Below are 21,863 nucleotides of genomic sequence, written 5' to 3' on the forward strand. Positions count from 1 at the left end.
AGGTTAGTATCATATCGATTTTCTGTCGATACGATACGTATCGGCCGATACTACAAAAGTCTCCGCTTGTCTGATAGGAGCAGTCAGTGCACTTCACGTTGTGTCAGGCGGTTGCAAGTTCAAAACCCAATGATACGGTTGAATCGGTTTTTTTTAAACCAACAAATCAAATCAAATCAAATCAAATCATTTTTGGAATAGGAAGATTTTTTGTTGAAAAATCAGAAAAATAAGAAAATAGCAGAATTTGGCCCATTCATTCTACTTCAAATCAATTGATTCTGGTCGATTCAAACCATTTGAACTAAAATCGGCCAATTTTGAATGGTGTACAATCAACCCCTGTTTGGAACCAGCTAGGGGCCTATTCGATCTGAATAGGCTGATTCAAAACTGATTTTGACAATATTGATTTCATGGTTTCAATATGGGCACGCAACGTTGAGAGAATGGACGTATAATTAGTAGGGGAGCTCAATCAGCATCTGTAGAGGGGGACCTTGCTCGCAACTTCTTTAATGGCATGTTTGGAAGCGAGAATTAAAGATCTAGGAAAAGTGATGCAAAATGAAAAATTAGTACTGATTTTTCGACCATTCCAAATGAGAGACTTTTTCGTTATCAAAACTACATTTTTTGATAGGAAACATTCCTCTATGGTGGGGATGGAAGAATGTATTCTACAAAGAGAAAACTTATTTTTACACCCACCATCTCACCATCATCACCACCACCAACTACCATCACCACCGTCTTCCTCCTCCTCTCTCTCATTTTTTCACATTTTCTCGTTCTGATTTTCTCATGCTACACAAACAAGTGAAAAACTTTCTTTTTAAACAACTTTCTTTTTGAAAAACTTCTCATATCAAAAGTTCTCATACGCAAAACTTTCTTTTCTTTGAAAGTTTTTCTCTCTTTCGACGTGCCCTAAGTCCGCTACCATCCACACCCTCCTCATGCATTCATTTGTTGTTGCTGGAGGGCGCATCAATATGTAGGTTTTGAGGAATATAGACATTTATGCCTTTGGTTTAATTTATGTGTAGCTATGCAAAGTTAAGGGCCTGTGTGGAATCAGTAGCTGAGGTGGGCGTTTATGGACTTTATGCATTTGAAGAAGCCGCAGCTGCCAAATCCATTATTTAATGTAAATACAAAAGAGAAAGGCCCTCACTTCCCATCCCAAATGCATAAACGCCCATCCCAGCACCGAGATTCCAAACATGACCACCAAGGTAGTTTGGCCAAGATTTTATCTCTGGGCAACCAAATGCATAAACGCCCATACCAGCGCCGAGATTCCAAACATGACCACCAAGGCAGTTTGATCAAGATTTTACCTCAGGACCACCAAATGCATAAACGCCCATCCCAGCGCCGAGATTCCAAACACGGGTATGGCTTATGAAATTTTGTATTAATCCTGGGTCTGACTCGAGTTCTGATTAAAATCAGTAATTTTTCAATATAATAAACCTAACAAATGTTATTTTACCGGGTATGGCCGGAGCAGGTTTGGTTTAGGTAGTTCTTATCAGATCTTGGTATGGTTTTTCTTATAAAGATCTGGTTGTATCCAAATCCAGGACCGATACAAGCACCTTTTAGTCCGTTCTGGATTTAGACCCGCCTGTTTTGTGGGGGTTCGACCCACTGACACACCTACTTTACACTTGACTAGGTGGGTTGGCTCAAGGCTTTCAAATTAGAGGAGGTCGAGAGTTCAATGCCCAGGGTATGCATCATTTGCTATTTGCTGCAAGGTCTAAGCCAATGAAAAACTATCTTTAGTGGGCTGGGGAAGAATACTTGTGAAGTTCTACATGCCAACAAGGTTCATGGTCAATGTGACACCCCTCAGCCTGCAATAGGACGTCCAAATTATAGTGGTTGCTTCTCGGCCATAAATTCAAAAAAAGAAAAAAAAACACTAATTCAAAATCAATATTTAAAGTTTTTACTTCCAAGGAATATCAAATGCACAATCTTCTCACCAGAAAGATAATGTCCTTTCCCAAACACTAATAATGCATGGTTAGATTACTTAATTTAATAGATAATCAGTAGGGTAGAATATTTAAATTAATAGATAATCCGAAATCATTTGACCATATATTGGCAGTACACTTGATGCCTACTTCCAAATATCTTTCAAGCATATATAGACACATTTACCATGAATTTTCAGATTTTGTAGATTAAGATACTGCCACCAGGCCCCAAGGGGGTTGGCATAGTGGGGTGGGGCCTTGGCTGCTAGACGGGCAGTAAAGATTAGATTTTCATGGGTGTCCCTCCTCTGTGCAAGCCAATGTGTAGCATAGGCCTCGAAGGTAGGGGTCCTAGCCTCGGAGTTTTATGCTGTCGGCACGACGACTATAGGTATGGCAGGCTGAGCCAGCGCGATCAGGTTTTCGTGCCGGGTGTGGTTTCTTCGAGTTATAAATTAAAAAAAGAAAAGAAAACTGTCACCAGGATGGATCATTGTGGCAACAGCTGCCGCATGGCTCTCAATCTTGCACTTCCAGCATTTGGCTCAAACCAATAGAATCATTTTAACTAATTATTCATCTGCATTCCCCAACAAGCAGGGCAGCCTTCACTCTATGGGCAAGGTCAGCCACAAATTACTGAGCTAGGCCAGGCTAGATTTGTCAAGTTCAATAAGCAGAAAAAGAAGAAAAAAAATGGACTTATTCAAGTTGGGCAAGGCAAGGATATCCAAGAACCTTATCCCTCACATTTAAGCTCTATAAAGTGGTCCTATTCATCCATTCAATGAGCATGGTACTCTGGCTACAGCACTACAGCAGGTGAGCGCGACGAGCAATGCATTTCTCATCTCACAACGATAGACGGCGAACAGCAGCAGAGGCGGTCGAGTGTCTCTATACCAAATTATAACTGGTCGTTTTCTTTCAATAAAGGCTTAACTAAACCATTTGCAATATCGGTTCGTATCGGCCGATATCCGCAGAAAATCGCTATGCTTAACTCCTGAATTCGGTTATTTTTTAGTAAACATAAAAAATACTTAAAAATTATTATTTTTTATTTTTAATATTTCTAAAGGTTTTAACACGTGTGTCACGTTATGATTGACATGTAATGTTTTTTATTATTTTGTGGCCGATAAAGAACGATTCACTTGAGTATCGGTACAGCTGAATCGGTGGCAAAACTATTCAGGGCCGATGGCCATACTGAGCAAAAGGCCTTCCAGATATTTTGAGATAATTGCACCCTCCTAGCAATTTCACCAGCTTAGCTTGATTTCTCACCCCACTCTCCCCTATAAATACCTTGCCAACATACTCACTGAACCCACATTTTGGAGAGAGAGAGAGAGAGAGAGAGAGAGAGAGAGAGAGAGAGAGAGAGAGAGAATGGAATCCATCAACGGAGTGATAGAACCACGCCTCATACCAAATGGCCACGTCCGGGCAGATGGGCAGCGAGGGAAGGACTGTGCCCGTCACTTCCAAATGCCTCTGCACTACCCGAGGTTCACTCGGGCAGACTACGAGAACATGCCCGAGTGGAAAGTAGATCGCCTGCTCAGCGAGTACGGGCTGCCCGTGACCGGGGACGCTGCTTACAAGAGGAAGTTTGCGATAGGTGCCTTCATTTGGCCCTCTGCCAATGACTATGATTAATGCATATATATAAAGATGCAGAGGAGTAAGTGTTTTTAGAGAGAGAAACTAAGTTGTTGGTGCAATTCCAAGGAGAGAGTGCGATATTGTAGGGTGTCCTTTGTCTTATGGAGTCCAGCATCATGGTTTTCCTATGGCATGATTCGTGAAAGTATGGTTGTGATAGCTTTTGTGAATGTGTAGGTGATGCTGTGTTTCTAGAGTCATCTTGTTTGTAATAATAATTATATTAATGATAGTTAATGGTTGTTAGCTTAATATGGTTGTGCTCTGTCTGCTTCTACTTAGGTGGGGGATGTTATGGTACTAGTACCGAGTGTGGTGTCGTTTATTGGCGAAGCAGATTCAGTGATGGGGCATTAAAAAACACAGAAAATCGCTGTTTGTTTTGCAATTTTCTCATCTATTGGTTTTTCATGGATAACAATTCACAGCAAGTTGATGCATCAATTTCAATATGAGTTTGTGGACAACTTGCTGTTTCCAGGGTTGCCAAGTTCATTGGTGTAAAACCTTAGGACTTCTTTGCCCGCTAGAGAGTATACCTCACTTCAACCTCATGCGAAGGGTGCAGACCAAGTTTCGAATTTGTGATGTTCTCGTTAACTTTGTGACGCTCACAAGTAGCCCCTGCCAGATTAGAGGAGCCCTCATGGGCAGCAGCATCATGGTTCTTGACTGCTGAGAAACCAAGAAATGTGCTTTTAATTAACAAGTCTCTAAAAACTCAGCATTGTGAATTGATTTTATGTGTCAAGATAACTTTTTTAGATAGAGAAAGCTGAGGTTAGGCAGACTCCTACCACTTATACAACCATACCAAAGGGATTCCAACTTGCAACCTTTCAATAAAAGGTGACCTGCACTAACTGCTCCTGCCAGACATGCAGAGCCCCCGTTGGTGTGTCAAGGCAATTTTGGAACAACTCATCATTTGTAATAGGATGGGTTCCATCATACATTCAATCCTAGCCATCCAATCAATGGCTGGACGGTTTTTCTGGATGGCTATGATTGAATGTATGATGAAACTTATCCTATTTCAAATGATGAGATCCGTTTTCAGACTGAAAGCCATCACCTCTAGCTGTCTGAAAGGACTCGCTCATTCCTTTCAATCTCTTGCGGAACTTATTTGTAATTTTTTAACGAATGGCTGCCCAAATTGTGTGTGATTGGAAGAGAGAGAGAGAGAGAGAGAGAGAGAGAGAGAGAGAGAGAGAATAATTTTGGGAATTCCACATGGTGAAAGCTATTCAACGACTACCAGTTGTCATAAAAACTAAACCCAAGTTCTAGTTTTCTATGGCCGTGAAATTTTTTAAAATTAATAATACACTCTTACAGGTAGGTCTTAAAAATCTTATCTTTAAAACGTCCTAAGTGGCTTGAAAAAAGCATGTGCAGGTGTTAGCTTTATTTGAACTTACAAATATATTTTACATTATACAAATATACCTTTATATTATATATATATATAGGAAAATGGGTCCGTGCTAAACCAATTTGGTGTTAAACCGCATGCTAAATGGTTTTTTCGGGCTGCTCCGGTGCTTTTTATGCAGTTCCGGCCCCATAAATGTGTTTGGCATGGTCAATTTACTAAGAATCCACACCTGGATCATGTGTTTCAATGAAAAAAATGATTTTTGGAGCCATGAAAATTTACAAAGATTTTGGATTGTTGATTTTTTGAACTTTATAAAAACCTACCCATGTGTTGGAATCAAACTTTTCAAGAGCTGATCCCTATAAAATCAAGTATATAAATTACATCTGTATGGTCAGAATTAAAAAAAAAAATGAAAAAAGTTTGAAAAACTTATTTAGCACGCAGTTTAGCACCGGCTAACTAACTGAGTTTATATATATATATATATTTTGAAGTTAAGTACATATATTTTTTGAATAACTAAGGAACAACCGCCTAACTAACTGAGTTTATTGGCATTAAACGTCAGGTCCCTTTGCCTATTAGATAGTACAACCAGCTTCAGCCTCATGGTGGCATCCTGTCAAGTTAGCATCGTACATGGGGTCACCCCTATTAGAAGAGTGGAGCACTTGTAGGCGCATATTTTATATATAGCTCAATGATGGCATGTTCGTGCTCGGCTAGTTTACTATTGCTCTGCTTATGTCCATGTTTATCTGAACCGAGCTCAAGCTTGGCTAATCCCTGAATGAGATAATCCTAACACGAGCTGGCACGTGTAAAAACATTCCATGTTATTTATACATAGAATATACATATATTTATATGTTTACCTTTAAAATATATTATATATATTTTATAACACTTAAAATATATATTATATTTATATATCGACACATACTTTATATATGCGAGCTCTCTCGAGCCCGATGCGAACACCTTATGTTCGGGCTCAACTCATTTAAGCTAAACACGCTGCTCGTTGCTCGGCTCGGATCATTAACGAGTCGAACCGAGTTGAGTCACGAGCTGCTCGGATCGTCGTACAGCTTTGGTTGTTGATATTAATTGTCTTCAACTGCAGATCGCTGAGCGCATGAATGTGAAAGGGTCGTTTTATTCGTAGGACGTTGCGCCATTCATTTCGTAGAGCGTTATCACCACAAAGTGAGGGCCCACCGACGCATCGGGTGAGAGACCGATGGGCCCACAGGTTATTCACGTGAAGAGGGCAGGCTTTTGTTTCGTCTGGTGGGGGCCGCATGGCCCACAGCATTCCCTCCCCACCTTTCCAACTTCTTGGTTGCATTTGTCTGCCGTGACTCTAGGAAGTTGTAGCGTGTCACCAACCCCTTTTTTTTTTTTTTCTTTCAAGCGCACTCGTTATGGAATTTCTTTTTTTGGATTTATAACTCCAAAAAATTATACCCCACTCCACTACGCCAACCTCGTTTGGGGGGCACTCGTGATAGGATTTAAGAAATTATTTTTTATAACGGATAAAAAAAACTTTATTATCCACAAGTTCATTGGCATATAACCTCTAGGTGTTTTTTTTATCAGTGGAGTACACCCAACTTCAATCTCGTGGCAAGAAGCTCCCTCTTCTAAGTTTCGAAACTCACCACATCCCCTTAAGTTTGGTGCATAGCGACAAACGTTTTTTGTTTTTTTGGCAAAATCTTGTTTTTCAAAAACTTGTGAGAAATTGAAATTTTTTCATAAATCTCGTGTTTTTTTTGGCAAAATATCGGCATTAAAACATAAATAAAATTTTTTATAAGAAAATATTAGTAAAAATATTCAAAAATAAAAATACATGCTTTTTGATGATAAATAACCGTTTAAAACACGAATATCACATTTAAATCTCAGTATTTATGTTTTTTCATAAATCTCATGATATTTTGAAAATCTCACAAGAAATTGCCATTTTAAACTTTCAGGCATTTTTTTGCGATATTATCGCAAGATTTTTATAAATCTCACGATATTTGTTACTATGGTTTGGTGACATTCACAAGCCTTGTGGGTGGGTAAGAGAAAAAAAAAGATTAGCACATCCATGGATACTATACTTTTTTATTCCCTATTAATTTGTTGGGGTCTTCTTTCTTTTAAAAAAAAAATTGTTGGGGTCTTCTTTCTTTTAAAAAAAATTTGTTGGGGTCTTTTATATTAATTATATGAACTTTTGTTTTATAAGTATTTGTTTTAATTATATACATTTTTAAGAATGGAAAACTTTAACAAGTCGAATCGTCAAAGTCATGAGTTGCACACCTGTAGGGTTTTGTCTGAATACTAAGTTGGTCAGCAATATTTAAAAGTGTTTACGTTTATGCCTCCCACCTCTCTGATTAGGGATGTAAACTGTTTGGATTCAGATTGAATGTGGCCAATATCATATTCAACTGATCAGGTGTGGGCTAAACCGATTATAATTGATCAGATTTCGGATGGTGAGAAGCTCATACAAATCTGCTTTTTTACATGTAAACTGATTCAGATATCCATAAAATTAGGATATTTATAGGATTCAGTAGCAAAAAATCAAAACCATGTTCGCATCCAATTATAATCAGATATGGTTTTAGCTTACCAAATGCAACTAAACGGAAGGAATCAAATTCGATCTGATATTAGATAAAATCCAATTCATTGGCATCCCTACATGTGAGAGTACGATGAACACAGGTTAATTTCCTTGGACAGGTTAAGGAAAAAATGAGAACTCAAAAATCTAGAACTTGAAATTGATTATAAATCCTACGACTTCACATCGACTCGTAATTCTTATATGATTTTAATGAAATGATTAGATCAAGATTCCAAGTTCAACTGCATTTGAAACAAACACTTGGTATCCCATAATTTTGGGAAGATCAGACTGGTTGAATTTCTTTCTTTCTTCTTTTTTATTATCAAGCTGGTGGATTGATGCAGTGGACAGGAGGATCACTCCTAAACCCCGCGATAATCGGCATCCTAGCACAGCTAAGAAACTAAGAAAACAGAAAAAATAACACAAAATTGAAAGAAAATCAAATAAAATCACTCATAATTCATTCATCATTCCCTCTTTTTGTCTCTACAATGAATATATATATATATATATATATATATATATATATATATATATATATATATATATATATATATATATATATATATAAAGAGAGAAAAACCTTAGCAACCCTAATTCTATTATGGATCTAAGATAGATCCAATATGAAACTATGATCCAAGCATGACCCAAGAACCAATATGGAAGTAAGATAGATTGGCTATAAAATAAAATCCAAAATAAGACCCCAACTAAATAAATACAAAAAACTAAATAATAAAAAATGGATCCAAATGGACCTTCTAGACCTGTTAGTGACTCGATCTCGCTCATGCATCATGAATGATTGTGCTGATTTTCTTGCTTTCTTAGTTTGGTAGCTGCGCTAGGGTGCCGATTTGCCGGGTTCAGGAGCAATCCTCTATCGGGGGGATTAAGGCCCTCTTCCTTAAATAAGAGAGCTGGACGAGCTTTTACTGATGAATCTCATCAAGATTCCAATTCAAAAAGGAACAAACAGAAACATCTGATCAGACATAAAAGACATAAAGCCTACATTGGCTTAAGGCACAATTGAAGCAAGGAGTTCTCTCAGGTAAAACAGTGCAGCCTTTAGAAGTTGCTCTCATACAATTGCCTTTCAAAAAAAAAGTTGCACTCATACAAGCAATCCAGGCTCGTTTAGTGGCATATATATCAACCTGCTTTCCATCTAAGTGAAGGTTACTTAGGAGCTCCTCCATTATAAAAGATAAAGGAAATAGGGATTCGTAAGGTAATTGTAGGCTTCTAGCTAGCAATAACAAGTAACCAGTGCAATATGATTGCGCAAATATCTGTGCATTAAGCACCTCTATCTTGGGAACAGGGCCTGTCAGTTGTAGGCCCAAGGTGTTACTTTTAATATGAGCCAACTTTCGTTAACTCTTAAAAATAATACTTTAAATCTTTCCTTTCAATAAATTATTAAATGTCACTTTTTTAACTCTCATTTTTTTAGCCAGGATGAAAGGAAGCAATTTGAAAGGAAGGGCCAAACGTGGAAAAAATTATAGAAGTTACAGTTTTTCATTAGGGGATTTGCAACCCTCGTTACCAAACATTACATTACACACACACATATATATATATATATATATAACTTAATATTATTAGGCCCCACTACAAGAAAATCATGGATTAGCGACGGCTTATATCCATCGTTAATCCGTCGCTAAGCCGTCGCTAAACAGTTTAGCGATGGATAGAGACCATCGCGAATTTTTGCTCGCTAATTAGCGAAAAAACTTATTTGTCGTTAATTCCGTCGCTAATTTGCGATAGATTAGCGACGGACATTATCCGTCGCTAATCCGTCGCTAAATCTTAAAAAAAAAATAAAAAAAATGATCCCTGTCGGGCGGTATTCCGGCAACAATAAGCCGGACTTATACCGCACCCGACAGGCATCGTCGTCCTCCGTGAACCGGCGTCGTCGTCCTCCGTGAACCGGCGTCACCGTCGTCCTCCGTGAACCGTCCTCCGTGAACCGATGCTCTCCGGCGTCGCCACCCTCCATGAACCGGCGCCATCATCTTCCGTGAACCGGCGTCGCCGTCATCCTCCGTGAACCAGCGTCGCCGCCCTCCGTGAACCGGTGTTGTCCTCCTCCGTGAACTGGCGCCAACATCCTCCAGCGATCGCCGACCGTCCTTCGGCGTCGCCGTCCTCCTTGAATCGGTGCTCTTCGGCGTCGCCGTCCTCCATGAACCGGCGCCGTCATCTTCCGTGAACCGGCGTTGCCGTCATCCTCCGTGATTAACCAGCGTCGCCGTCCTCCGTGAACCGGCGTCTTCGTCCTCCGTGAACCGGCGGCGCTGACGTCCTCCAGCTATCGCCGACCGTCCTCCGACGTCGCCGTCCTCCACTCTCATGTACATGCTCTCCAACGCACTCTCCGACGTTGACGTCCTCCGAAGAAGTCGGTTTAAATCGAGCGCGATCGATTTAAATTTCGAAAGGGAGAGAGGAAAAATTTCGCGCTCGGTTAAAATCGAAAATTAGCGAGGGATTTAGCGAGGGAATTTTTCTGTCGCTAATCCGTCGCTAATTAGCGACGGAAAAATTCCCTCGCTAAAATGTTTTTCTGGTATTGAGAATTAGCGACGAAACAATTGTTGTCGTTAATCCGTCGCTAATTAGCGACAGATTAGCTAGAGAAAACTTTCATCGCTAATCCGTCGCTACTTAGCGACGGATTCATGAAGAAAGTTTTCTCTAGCTAATCCGTCGTTAATTTGCGACGGAAAAAATCCGTCGCAAATTTCCGTCGCTAATTAACATTTTTCTTGTAGTGCCCCATTTCTCGTTCTGCCCCATAAGTTTTAAGTATTTTATGATAGATCTGAACCGTTAGATGTGTTAAGCATGCTAGATTTAGTGGGAATCGACTGTTGGGTCATGTTTTTTCGACGAAAAAACATGAATTTATGAGACAAGAAAACTGGTACCTTCATAGCCATTGATTTTTGAGCACCGAAAAAACCTGTATACATGTCAGATTCCGGCGATCCAAAAACCAGTTTTCACTAATCAAAACCTATAGATCACATCTACTGTGCTAGACATGAGAAAAAAATACTTAAAACTACGATTTTTGAATGAGCCTAATGAGACCTAACAAAAAAAGAGCCTAAGAAACACATTTCTCATATATATATATATATATATATATATATATATAAAGAGAGAGAATTTGGTTGCTGCTCACAGGTTAGGTGCTAAATGATAGTGCTAAATGGGTTTTTCTGCCATTTCAGTATTTTTTTTCGCAGTTTTGACCCATAAATGTGTTGGGAATGGTTGATTTACGAGGAAGCCACACCTGGATCATGTGTTATCGATGAAAAAAAATGATATTTATAGCTTCAAAAATTTACAAAGATTTTGGGCCATTAATTTTTTGAACCTTTATAAAACCCACCCATGTGTCAGAATTGAACGCTTCAGAAGCTGATTCCTATAAAATCAAGTACATAGATCACATCTCTAAGGTCAGAATTTATAAATAAATTAAAAAAAAACTGAAAACCTTATTTAGCATGCTCATTTAGCACCTAACGTGTGCGCAGCTACCAATATATATATATATATATATATATATATATATATATATATATATATATATATATATATATATGTGGTAAATTATTAAATGTCACTTGGATGCTGAATATCATGATTTTAAAAACTAGATGAACAATATACGACGGACCTTCTACAAAAGATGATAAGTGCACGAAATGTTTCTTGAGTGTACGCAGTGATATCATTTTTTTTTGAAATGTACAGTGATATCTTATTGACATTGTTGCATTGCTCTAGTAAGGGTCAATTCTAATTGTTATAACTTTTTTTTATATTTGTGAAAGCCTTTATCAACATAGCCAGTGAATGCAGTTTGAGATCCATGCTCCTGAATGCCAGTTGGAGATGCTTCGATGGTGGGTTCAGATTCTTTTCAAGTTTCGCTTCCAATGAGGAAAGAACTCCTGTGTATTCCATTCAAGTGGTATGTTAGCATCTTTCTACTACACCGTTGTAGTCGATTTATTTCTAATGGCTAGTTGTTTTATGAATCATGAATCTGTACAAGATACTCAAATAATGCTTTACTTTGCGTCCAAGTGTTAAAATCCAACCGTAATGAAGTGATCACTTCAGTCAAACCTTGTTTGATTGTGTTTGTAATTATTACTTGTAATATAATAATATATTATAATCATAGATCACAAATATTGCTAATGTTTCGAATTTACTGCAAATTTGTATGATAACTCACAGAAAATTATCATTTTATACAATACTTTTAATAATCATTTTATAGTGATCTCTTTATACTGACTTTCCCTTTCTTATTATGTTTTTCTATTTTCTTCCCCTTTTTGTGTATATGTCTTCCTTGTATGGTTTCTTATGAAAAATAGAGATTTAGCTTGCTTTCCTGCTATAAATCACTACAAGAACGTGGGTCAATAGCGGTGACTCAATCACAGCTAAAAAAAAGTCACTGCTATTGATGGAGTTGAAGTGCTGCAATAACAATTTTATATATCTCCTATCTATAACGGTGACTTTATATATCGGCGTTAAAGATATGTCTATAACGGCGATGTTATTAGATTGTCTTTAACGGCAACATCTGGCCATTAAATATTATCATTAAAATACTTTTGACAATAATATTTAAAGGTCATTAAATGTCATCCTTATTGATCAATACCGACAATATTAGGATATTGTCGTTATAGGGTTTTAATCTATAATGGCTACCTTCTTTGTTGCCATTATAGATATATTTATAATAGCAACATGTGGGTCTGTTAAATATATATACAAGGATTAGGGTCAATAGTGACTGCATTGGTTACTCTATAATGACAACATAAATGTCGCTTTATTGAGTCTATTATAAGGGCTCGACGAGCCCGTGTGATTTCTTTTTTTCGCTCTCACTCACTATATCTGACCTTCCTCCTCCCCGCTTGGGTGACGCCATCAGACACATCCTTCCTTCTCGGGTGATGCCGCTGGATCTGGCCTCCCTCTTCCCTGCTCGGCTGATGTCGTCAGACCGACTGATGTTACAAAGATCTCTCTCTCTTCCTTCTTTTCTCTTTCTTCTTCTTCTTCTCATGAGATGAACAACAACCCAAACATCATCATTTTTGCTTGTTTTTCATCCATTCATTTTTTGTGTTCTAGATGTCATTTACCTAGACCATGAAGGGCTCTAAAAATTTTGGTGGGACCCATCTATAAAGTAAGCCATACAGCATGCTGTTTGGCTGACCGTCATCACATGGATGAACAACATCCAAGGCACTCGTCAGAGGTGCCTCATCTCTCAAAATCCTAACCACAACATGCTGCTATGCCCCTGTTTTTACGAAGCTAAAACAAGGCCACTCATCACTATTCATCAGCTAGCTGATTTCCCTCTAGGGCCCATCCTAGCTTTCACATCTAATTCGAGCATGAATTGGCACATTTAAGACTTGACTTTGAAAGACATAAACTTACATATATACCTTGTATTAAATATTTGCCACATTCATTTGCATGTGTCATTTAGTAGACAAAACCTTGTTTTCACAATTTTTTTTTACTTTTTCCTTGGATCTAAACATCTGGTTGAGATTTACATAGTTTACTTATTAAAAACATGTTTTGGATCATGCAGAGGCATGCTTTTAAGGACCTAAAAAAAGTGATGGCTCATGATGCGCTAAAATTTCACCTCAAAAGAACATATATTTGTATATTGAAAATGACACAATCTAAGATGTGATCCCAAACAAACATACCATGATGAATGCATTTATGAGGTTAGATTCACTAGACAAACTTGCACTTATGATTTTTAACTAGATAGTGTGGTATAGTCTCTGTTTAGGGTTTTTGTATGCTTGCTTATGAGTTTAGATGCGTTTTGCTACGTAGGTTAAGCAAATGCGATACTTAGTGCTAAGTATCCAAATAACGAGGTAGAAAGAAGTGTGTGTATATATAAATATATACACACTATGTAGCTAGGTTGAGCTTGAGCAGGTAAGAGTGGAGATAACACTAAAAAAAATCTCTGGATTAGCGACGACCACAATCCGTCGCTAATCCCTCGTTGTAGAGTTTAGCGACGGAGTAGCGACAACTAACTTTCATCACAAATTTCTAGTTGGTAATTAGTGACAGAAATTTTCTATCGCTAATTTGCGATAAATTAGCGAATGCCATGATTCTTTGCAAGGTCGTCGTTAATCTGCAAAGATTTGGTTTGGCGACAGATTTTAATCCGTCGCTATGGTAGCGACAAAATTAAATTTCGTCGCAAAATATCGACCAATTTACTTTTTGCGACGGATAAATATCCGTCCCTAATCTGTCACGAAATTAGAGGCCAATACTAAACAACGACGAATAATATCCGTTGCTAATCCATCGTAAAAAAAAAATTTAAAAAAATTTAAAAAAATTTGTTTAAAATATAAATATCAAGAAAAAAAATTCTCGTGATATAATTTATATATCATGTGTATAAAAAATACATATACAAATTAAGCAACTAAAACAATTTATCGATCCACTATAATCCTTGCCAAGTTTTAATTATTTACAAGTGAACATTTATAAGAGTTTCTTTTGAAACAACAAGAAGGTACAACAAATTCAACACATGAATCTAATCATCGCCAAGATTCTGTGCGTCATCTTTCATTATCTCGATCTGCCCCTTCAACTCTTCTATGCTGATTATCTCCAGCATCCTACAAGAGAAAAGAAATGTTAGTATTGATAAACAAAATATAATGAAATAAATTATATGCGATGCACCTAAGCTAAGGCAATCAAAGTAACATGAGTGAATTACACATAGTCTAGCTATCAATAAAGTAAATGATATTAACAGAATTCAGATGTGTTCTAAGGCTGACAGAAAAAAATTCATAATGATTCAATCATGCAAATATGTGTTCTAAGGTTGTCAAAAAACTCTCATAGTGATTCAATCATGCATATATGTGTTCTAAGGTAGTGAAAAAACTTTCATAGTGATGAAATCATGCTTATATGTGTTCTAATGTAGTAAAAAAACTTTAATAGTGATGAAATCATGCATATATGTGTTATAAGGCAGACAAAAACTTTCATAGTTATGAAATCATGCTCATATGTGATGAAATCATGCATATACTAGCTTAAAATCTAACGACATAAAATAAATGACATGAAACTTTCATACCTGACATGCACCTGCAGACGAAGTTCCCCTTTCACAAAAAAAGTTGCACAACTCATTATGGACAACGTCGGAAATTGCTTCATGTAAATAGTCACACATTATGTCCATAACAAGTTGGCGAACACCATCCCAAAAATTAGACTGGTCAGTCAGATGCTTGGAGCTGATGCTGGCGGGAGAACTCTGAAAGTCGTGCCTGGAGGAAGTAACGACTGGTGAGGTGTTCATATTACTCCCAAACCTAAACACATGACCTTTTTTGGGTTCACTTGTTGCAGTCACCCATACTGCAGGATCAAAAGTCAGATGCTGAGTGGAGTCATCGCCATATTGCTCTACCATCTGTTGTTCGTATGACTACTACAAAGTAATGATTACAGTGTGAATTAAGAATTAAAAATTACAATATTTATGACTTGCATATTACAATGTTCATTAATACAATAAATACATACCATTGCCATTCTCGCTTTCTCTGATAAGAACTCTCCCATGGTTTTACATTTATGTGTTTCAGCAAACACATCTTTGTATAACACAATGTCTCATTTTTCTGCTTTCTATGAAGTTAAATGATAAAAAAAATATTTAACAGGTATGCAATAATACTTATAAATTTGGCAATATATATTGATGAGCTAATTTTTTAGCTAATTTTTTTTTTGACAAAAATAAAATACAGAAAAATATCTTTACTAGCACAATATTACTGCCAGTAAAGAGATTTAGATTTTTATTGACGCTAATTTAGCACCAATAAAGACAACTTTTACTGGTGCTACAAGGTGGTGTTAGTAAATGCTATACTGGAAAGACATACTATGATGCACTTATTGACATCACTATTAAAAGCTTTTGATTGGCGCAAGTTTCACACCATTAAAGATGAAATTTCTTATAGTGTGGTTTATTTATGAGGGGTGTCTTTGTTATTGTTCCTGTTGTGAATCCATGAACCAATTTCTTATTATCCTTCATGATGCATATTCTCAACCTTTTCACCACTCACTCTTACAATGAATGGGTGGTCCTAACAAAAAGTGTTTCATAAGTCATGAGGGCATGTTCACAACCTCAGCATGAAGAAGGATTTTAATAAATTTAATGTTTTGGCTGACTTGGATGGTTTAACCTCTAATGCTACTTGTCCGGCGGTTCATGCAGCCCCATCTCTTGCCTCTGATAATCCTCACCAATCTTTCAACCGCCTTTCCATGCATCCAACCCCCTCTCCAAATCGACATCCCTGGCCTGCATCTACACCTCCCAACATTGAGACACACCTTCCCGCCCAACATCCAATAACTATCTTACCATTGGCGCTCTAAACCTTACCTCCCCTGACCTCCTTTTTAAACATTCCTCTTACCAACACATCTGACCCCTTGGAAATCCCTCTAGCTTTTGAATTTTTAGCTAAGCCATCTCTTATTCAGTTTTCTACCAACAAACACAATGACTTACCACAATTTTCACCTAAACACAGTCCACCAGAACTCTAAATATTAGAGGATCAGATGTGGATCTACCAAATGAGATAAATGACATGGATGCAATCAAGTTGGAGTCGGATTCATTCAGACCAAATGAGGCATCTGATAAGATCATGGTCCAACAAGAATCCAATGAAGAGAAGACATCAAATGCAAAGGAATCTCACACGTTGGAGATGTCCTACAATTTCAAGTCTCCTAATTGTAATACAAATTCTATGAGTTCCAAGTGTAACAGATTACCAAAGTCCTCCAGGACTCTCACTTCATGTAATCTATAACTTAACATCAAGGAAAACACTCCATACACACCAACGGGGGCTCTGTGTGGTTGGTAGGAGCAGTCAGTGCACATCTCCTTGTGGTGGGACATTACAGGTTCAAACCCCAGTGCTGCATTGAATAATAACTGGTGGGGTTCTACCTAACCTCAGCTTGCCTTTCAAAAAAACAAACAAACAAACTCCACACATGATTTTCTGTGTGGAATGACTAAGGCCGTGACGTAGGTCGAGTGACCGAACCATGTTAAATCACATATTTGTGTTCTGTTATGGTATCATCGCCTTTATTAGATCTTCCATGGAGTTATTGTCATCAATGTCTTCTTCATCGTCCCACTCTACAGGAGCAGGTCACCAATCAGGCAATGCCTTTCCTCCAGCCTCATCCAATTTACAATATTTTATGTCCACAAAACTTACCTACTCTGGAAATCCCAGTTCCTACCTATTTTAAACTCATATGAGTTGATGGGATTCATGGATGACTCTAAGCCATGACCACCAAAATTTATAAACTCAACAAACAATGGTTCCAGGAGATTAATCCTGAATATAGTTTATGGCAAAGGCAATACCAACTCTTATTGAGTTGGCTGATTTTGTCCTTGACGGAACCCATTCATAGCTGGTCTTCGAACCTCTTTTGAAGTTTGGAATACTCTAAAGAGGTCATATGCCACTCATTTGCAGTTGCGGATTCTCCAATTGAAGATCCACTTTCAAGACCTGAAAGGGGTTGAAAAATATAGATGAATATTTTCTTGGGGCCAGAATTATCTCATACTAGCTTACAGTAGCTGGTAAGTCTATAGATAACTATGATTTTGTCATGCAAATTCTCAAAGGTCTGCCATCAGAATATAATTCATTCAAGACTTCGATTATGACCCATGACAAACAAACCTCTTCAAGTGATCTCCACAGTGACCTATTGGTACATGATGCCCAAGTTTTGGAACAAGAAAGCCCATCACTCAATGAAAATCCCTCCATTAATCTAACTCAACGTTGAGGAAATCGAGGAAAAAACTTTTATCAGAATCGAGAAAACTGTGGTGGAGGACGATATCAAGGATATTAGTCGCAGCAAACACATCGAACCAAATGTGCATTTCGTATGAGACAAAATAGCAAAGGGAGAACTTCATTTTCTATATCCCTACCGAAGAACAGCTCGCTAATCTCCTCACTAAACCACTCACTTTCTCTCAGTTTACTTGCCTCAGATCCATGCTCAATGTGCAGCAGTGCCCGTTGCACTTGCAGGGGGATGTTAGAGTTTCGGATGTGGATCCACCAAATGAGATAACGGATAAGGATGAGTTCAAACAATAGTCGGATTCTTCCAGACCAAATGAGGCATCGGATAAGATCACGGTCCAACAAGTGTCCAAGGAAGAGGATACATCAAATGCAAAAGAATCTCACACGTTGGAGATGTCCTACAATTTCAAGTCTCCTAATTGCAATCCAAATCCTCTGAGTTCCAAGTGTAACAGATCTCACCTCATGTAATCTATAACTTAACATGATCAAGGAAAACACTGGGCACACGATTTTTGTGTGGAGTGACTAAGACCGTGGACGTAGGATGAGTGACTGAACAACTTTAAATCGCTTATTCTGTTACTAAAAATTGAGTGGGGATAGGTGAAACGGTCTCCCAATGATGCCAACCATGCAACAGATATCGTGGAGCATGAAAGCAGTGCACCCAAACGTCGGCTGCCTAATGCCTGAAGATACTCCTCTGTCTGTACCTGATTCCAACTGTGACCCCAACTTCCATCCCGATTCCCCTCTGCCTTTAGATACTCACGATGCTCACACGCATGGGATATGGTGATTTCTCCTAAACCTACAGGAGATTCATTTTCTCTACGATGATACTTGCTTGGAATATAAGGAGTCTAGGGGAGTGCTTGCGCCAAAACAAAAATCTTAAGCACCCTAACCACATACAAAAATAGATCTAGCATTTCTTTGGGAAACAAGAATTATTTCTTAGTACCCTCTTTCATCTCTTGCTTGTTTTTAAGAATTACAGACTTTTGGGGCTGTCTTTGGAATCCAGACAACACGGATTTGCTTGTTTTTTTTTGTCTGATCCAATATTGACAATTTATGTACATATACAGAATATCTATGTAGTAACATCTGCTGTATATGGTGATAGCTGTTACATTAATAGACGCAATGAAAGGATTTGTTTGTTTATGGCATTATCCATGGGCTTTATTTTACTAAGTTGTGATATTGCAAGTTTGTTTAGACGTGCTGGATGTCAAGTCCAAGTTGATATATACAACCAAGTAACGGTTGACCCAAAATTTTACTTAGTTGTTGAAGCTCAATTATAGTTTTTTTTAGCATTAGACTGGCACGAGTCTTAGTACTGGAGCTCTAAATGACACTGGTAGGGGCGACTTGCTAATGTCACTAAGTTGACGGACATCACAAGTTCAAAACCCATGGGTAGCATTCCTTGCCACAAGGTCGAAGCTGGTGTACTCTCCTGTGGGCAGGGGGGCTCAAGGGTTTTTTACCAACAGGTGGCCAGCCAATGTGCCGTCAGTGATGGGATGATTTTTCCATTGGATTATCCCAAAAAGAAAATAATGACCATAGTTACTGAAGAAAAAAGCAGGTATGAGAAACGATACATGAAGCATGACCGGAGAAAATATAAGGGGAAGCGAGTAGAAACAACAGAAGAAACGTATAAAAATAATTGTAAAAAGTTGATATTTGTTTTTTTACTTAAAATGAAATTTAAGTAATTTTACTAATAATTTCAATTATAAATGTACATTTCACAATAAAAATATAAAATTTTGAAAACAAAGTATATTTTTTAGGCATGAAAATGACATTTTACAATATCGAATAAGTCATTTTCATATCGAGAGATTCTAAACGAGTTTCTCATTTTGAAAGTGCCAATGCATGTGGTTTTATACTTTATACTCTTCCTTTAGAAAGTAAGCTTCCAAGAATTTAAGAAGCTTTCACATCAGATGAACCCCTAGCCACTAGCATGTTCTTCAATATTATATGTATACTAATGTCTTTTTTTTATTTATAACCTGAAAAAACTGCATCTGACACGAAGACCTGCTTGTGCTGACTCAGCTTGCTTTATAACCGGGGAGGTTATATGTCCCCCCCAACATGCACTGTAGCTACAGTGCATGTTTGGGATCCCGACTGCACATGACACTCAATTGGGTTTACGGGACCCATACACCCGCAGTACACTTAACTTTGGGTGTATGGTGATGTACGGAGGAAGGTCTCATACACCCGATTGAACGCCACGCAGCGCTCAGTCGGGATGACACAACACCCTCTCTGCCGGCAGTGTAAAACTCCAAAGCTAAGACCTCTGCCGGCCTAGGTTAGGCATCTGTTTGCAGAAAGAAGAGACACCCATACATGCCCCCACCCTACTACGCCAACCTCTTGGGGCATATTATGACTTCTCTTGTTACGACTAACTTGCTAAAATGGATGGCTGGAGGCTTACATGAAAGCACGTTGTTGTGCACGCAATGAAAAGTCGTTGATGGTGCCAATTGTCAACCTGTTGAATGGTTAATAGCAGGCTCAAAGTTTGTTCTTTTGAGTATAGGGATGTCAGTGGGCAGGGACATGGTCTCCACCCCTGCCCTGTCTCAAAATCCTATCCTCCATCCCTGCCTTCATCCCCGCACGGGTTTTGATTTTAACCTTCATCACCGCCTCCATCCCTGTTTCATGTCTTCCATCCCCGGTCCAAATGGGACGAGGCGAGGCTCCGTTTCACTTGGTCCATTGCCATCCCTAAAGAAGGATTGGGGACAGGGTGAGGCAAGGCGTGGATCGGGATAGGGAGGCGGGGCAAGGTGGGGATCGGGACAGGGACGGGGTGGGGTAGGGGAAAGCGTAAGTCCATCTCCGCACGGGTTTTGAATTTAACCTCCATCCCCATTTCATGTCCTCCATCCCTCGTCCAAACGGGCCTAGGCAGGGCGGGGGCCCGTTGCATAGAAATCTTCCTCCCTCAAGGGCCCTGATGCTTGAAAAGATCAGGTGCAAGTGGGGCCCAAGACCCCATAGACGGCCATTGAGTGCTTAATGCATAATTTTTATGCAATCATATTGCACTCGATCCTGACTCTCTTTATATCTATACCATCCATCTCTCTCTCTTTTGCAAAATAAGGTTAATTGAAAGGGGTAAATGTGATTACTGGGTCATGTAAATGCCTCAGTTAGTAGCTGAGGGGACCTGTTTTCCGACCTCTCATTTGCCCCTTCGTACCTCCCAAGCATCTTGACTGCCCACACACACTAGAAGTGTGCAATCACATTGCACCCGATACTCTCTCCATGAAAAATATGAAAGATCAAAATGTTTCAAGTCACCCAAAGCCTAAAGTAAGCTCAGATAGTGAAGAAAACATTTCTACAACCTATTGAACAGAGAAACTAAACGAAATTATATTTTTTCACTTGTATTTTTAATATCTTGTCCATTACAGAGACTATAGTAAAATCATGTGAACTTCGAGGATAATTAATATTTGAAAATGACTAAATTACTTAGAAAGCATAACAAAAACGTATCTAAAGAAATTTTGAAAATAACATGCTTAAAAGGTAAATTCTATGCTTTTTGCTGAAAAAGAAGCAATCGGTGAGTGAAACGTACCCTTCTTACTAGTGGACCAACAAACTGTCAAGATGAAACACCTGCTTACCCCTTCACACTTACACTGCTGTTGTGCAAATAATATCATTTTCCTTTTTTATAATTTTTTTTGACAGTTCAAGGAAAAAAAAAACTTCTATCACCCACCGCAGTTTTTCCTGTCCACCAAAGAGTACACCCAGCTTCGACCTTGCGACAAGGGATGCCTCCTGCGGATTTACCAACCAGTGATATCATTTTTCTTTGACATGGTGATTGTGCAAAATCGCGTATTCACCTCTTCACACTTTCGTTAGGGGCTGTGCAAAACACTGTCATTTTTCTTTTTCTTTTTAGACAGAAAAAGCTGGGGTTAGGCAGACTCCTACCAGTTATACAACCATACCATTGGGATTCGAACTTGCAACGTACCAACACAAGGTGACGTGCACCAATTGCTTCTGCAGGCAGACAA

This window comes from Nuphar pumila, chromosome 15 (genome assembly GCF_984573655.1).
Source record: "Nuphar pumila chromosome 15, dmNupPumi1.hap1.1, whole genome shotgun sequence".
NCBI lineage: Eukaryota > Viridiplantae > Streptophyta > Magnoliopsida > Nymphaeales > Nymphaeaceae > Nuphar > Nuphar pumila.